This window comes from Cnephaeus nilssonii (assembly GCF_951640355.1).
Source record: "Cnephaeus nilssonii genome assembly, chromosome: 7".
Taxonomy (NCBI): domain Eukaryota; kingdom Metazoa; phylum Chordata; class Mammalia; order Chiroptera; family Vespertilionidae; genus Cnephaeus; species Cnephaeus nilssonii.
The window spans coordinates 9,267,608-9,271,590 of NC_137078.1; the positions used below are offsets into that span (position 1 = coordinate 9,267,608).

Here is a 3,983-nt window from a genome sequence, read left to right on the forward strand (position 1 = left end):
CAAAGCACTCATTCAAAAAAGATTCAGAAAACTCAAATGAGCTTAAGAATGGCGGGCTAGTTTTGGTGGCTGGAGCAGTTGTGGTGGGCGTGCTGTAGTATTGTTACCAAGGTTATGAAGCACCTGGTTCACAGGAAGGTGCTGCGATGCTTGGTGGAAGAGGAAACTCACAGATACCAACCTACTACCTGAGCCACTTCATATCCCCAAATTATTCTGTTTTTGAAATCTACTTAATGAGAAATGAATTTGAAAGACTGGCTGCTGGACAACCACTTTAATTGCTTGGTATGAAATGATATGAACCTCCAACTCCTTCCTCGAGTCAGAAAAATGACATTACTGCATCCAGGAATGTGTAAACAATTCTACAGCCCAGTGAGAGTGTGAAGCAGTTCGAACGGAGAATCTGGAACTAATGTCACAGAGTGGATGCAATGCCTGGAAAGTGTATAATGAAAATCTTATTCAGATGCATGAGCATGCTCAGAAAGAGCTCCAGAAGTAATGAAACATATACAAGATTTAGACTGGCAGACAAAGAACCTGCAACTCACAGCTAAATCTAAATGAAGAGAAATGGAATCAAATTGGGTATCCCTGGTCAGTAAGAATAATGAGATTGAAAGGACTATTGTGCAATTAGAAAATGAAGTCTTTCAAATGAAGCAGTAAAAATGCAGAGGCCAATGAAGAAAACATCTGGAAAGACAAATGAATGCGGTTGTAGAAGCAATTCAGGCTGGCTTCCATAAAAGGTCAGACACCAGCCTGGTGAAAGTCAATAGCATCGTACGGAACTAGTCAGTGGTTAAGGGTTCAGAAAGCACAGAAAGTGGACTGCTATATTCTATTTGCACATTAACAAAATACAATTTTCAACTTGGAAAAAAAGACATATGCCCCCCTATGTTCATTGTAGTGTTATTTACAATAGGCAAATACTAAAGCAACCTAAGTGTCCATCAAGAGATGAATGGATAAAGAAGATGTGGTACATGTATACAATGAAATACTACTCAGCCATAAAAAAGAACGAAATCTTACCATTAGTGACAACATGGATGGAAGTAGAGGGTATTATGCTCAGTGAAATAAGTCAGACAGAGAAAGACAAATACTATATGATTTCACTTATATGTGGACTCTAAAAACAAACTAAACTAACAAAGCAGAAAAAGACTCATAGATACAGAGAACAAACTGATGGTTGTCAGATGGGAGGGGCGTGGGGAGCTGGGTGAAAAAGGTGAAGGGATTAAGAAGTACAAATTGTCAGTTATAAAAACAGTCACAGAGATGTAAAGAACAGCATAAGGAATTTGTTCCATAATCTATCTATATAAAGAGGTAATATGCAAATTAGCCAGGACACTGTAACAGTCATGACCAGTCAGGCGGAGGTTGCACGCACAGGTGAGTCCTGGAGCAGAGATGGAGACAGAGACAGGGGGCCTGCCCAAGCCACCATGGCTGAGGGCTGGCCCCGGAGAGGAGAGAGGAGTGGGGAAAGGGGAGAGGGGAGAAGAAAGAGAGGAGAGGGGAGAGGGGAGAGGGGAGGGGACCTGCTCTCAGCTGCTGTGGCTGAGGGCAGGCCCTCGCCGGCAGTCCCACCTCTGCACGTGAGCTGCAGAGGAACACCTTTTTTGACCACTCATTGGCTAAGCTGCCAGTATGCCAATGCCACTCGCAGTGTTCTTGGTAACTTGCCTAATAAGAATCCAAGAATGTGATCTAGGGTTTTTCCACCTCACTCCTGGATGAAAAAAATGAGGGTCTGCTGCTGGAGGGTCTAAGAAATGTCATATCCTGCCCTAGCTGGTTTGGCTCAGTGGATAGAGACTCGGCCTGCTGACTGCAGGATCCGGGTTCAATTCTGGTCAAGGGCATGTACCTAGGTTGCAGGCTCCTCCCTGGCTGGGGCCCAGGTCAGGGCTCATGCAGGAGGCAACCAATCAAAGTGTCCTTCTCACATTGATGTTTCTCTCTGTCTTTCCCTCTCTCTTCCACACTATCTAAAAATCAATGGAAAAATATCCTCAGGTGAGGATAAAAAAAAAAAGAAAAGAAAGAAGGAAATGTCATATCCTATGAAAGAGACATCTTGAAAATGCCTAAAGAAAGTTGTCATTTTTTTCGTAGTGAAGGGACTGAAGTCCGTGTTGATGAAACACTTTGGCGGCTGCGGCGGCTGGCAGTGGCAGCAGCAGCGGGGTGATGGGGGAGGTGCCTTCCCCTGATCAGCCAGGTTGCCTCCTGCAGAGGGAGGCCAGACTGCAAATTAGGCCCACTCTGCGGGGAGCGGGCCTAAGCCATCAGTAGGACATCCCCTGAGGGTTCCTGGACTATGAGAGAGAGAAGGCTGGGCTGAAGGACCACCTGCGCCCCCCCCCCCCCCCCCCCAGTGCACAAATTTCGCGCACCGGGCCTTTAATATTGTAATAACTATGTATGACGCCAGGTGGGTTCTGGACTTATCATGGGGATAACTTCATAAGTTATATAATATACCTAATACTATGCTGTACACATAAAACTAATATAAAATAATATTGAATGTCAATTCTAATACAAAAATAAAATAATTTAAAAATTTAAAAAAGAGTCCTCCCTCTGAGGACAAGCCAGAGGCATCACAAAATAACTTCACGAGGTTTGAAACACTAGAGGGCTGACAGCCAAAATTATTAATCAGACGGTGGTAGGTCTTCAAGGAGCATGAGCTTCAGACTGCCAATGGTGATCGTGAGCACCTCAAAACGTTTGGGAACTAGGCCAGTGCCAAAGCCAAGTATGTCCAGGTCTTAAGTATGTCAGACGTGCTGATTCTCTGCTACTTAAACTCTCCAATTCATGTTCACAGTATTTACTCAATGATTAGGAGTGAGCTTTACATAAACCTAAGTGACATTTGACTCTCTTAGAAATGGATTTTTAAAATAAACCAAAAATTACTTGCATTGTCCTTTGTGTTTGCACATGAATGATAGGTAACATTCCTTATAAAATACCTAAATGTCAGCACATTCTAAGCCCTGCACAGTGATCTCATCTGACTCCCCTCACAATAATGAGGTAGGTTCATTTTACTCATTCATTATTATATGAGTAGAGTTAAGCTCAGCCACTGTGCTGATCTGCCTCCCACCCTTTTGGAGGAGATGGTGTTAATGACCAACCATAGTTTTCCTCATGACACTCATGAGTGGTAGCCAAAAAAGAGAGCTCCATTCACCAAGTAAAATTTAGTAGTTAGCAACTTGAAACTTTAGATGTGCATTTAATGAGAGAAAAATGATAACAAATGTTAACTCTGTTGTTGTGGTTAAAATCCTCCAATGACTTCTTATGATAAGATTGGTTCCTAATTCCTCAGCAGAGAAAACTGACTGCTCAGGCCTTGTTCTTTGGCCAGCTCTAGCAGTCAGGCCTCAAAAGATGTCACGGCCTGCACACATCAACACTTTGCACAGGCTGTTCCTGCTCCCTGGCACTCTTCTCTGCCTTCAGGCTTCCAGGGCTAACGCCTATCCCTCCCATTCTCAGATTGGGTTATAAACCTTTCTGCCACCTACCACCCTCATTAAGTTAGGTCCCCATCAGTCACGTACTCACAAAACCCATTGGAATTTTTTCAAAATAAAATTGATCCTTTTCCTAATTAAGCACTCACTTGTTTAAATCTGTGCCTCCTCTTCCCTCTGCTAGGCTTCAGAGCATGAAGACAAGAGTCCTGTCTGTTGTTATCTGCTCTGTTTCAGCCCCTGGCATAGTACCTAGCCCTTTGACACTTGTCAAAGGAAGAAGGAAGATAACCTGTGTCTATTCTATCCTTTGAAATAACATACAGCAACAGCAGCAGCAATAAACCCTGGCCACAGGCTGCCCCCATGGCCACAGGCTGTCCTGCACATGAGCCCCTGAGGGTGAGTGGAGCTGAAATCCATCTAGGCTTCTTATCTAATTTGGGGCCAATGCCATCT

At 43.8% G+C, this 3,983-nt stretch overlaps 1 pseudogene across 1 annotated transcript; it reads left to right on the forward strand.

Moving 5' to 3' along the window:
- The first annotated feature begins 236 nt into the window (after positions 1 to 236).
- Positions 237 to 718, forward strand: LOC307102732 (pre-mRNA-splicing factor SPF27-like; annotated as a pseudogene). The gene has a single exon. The product of its transcript is annotated as a pre-mRNA-splicing factor SPF27-like (transcript).
- Positions 719 to 3,983: the final 3,265 nt, after the last annotated feature.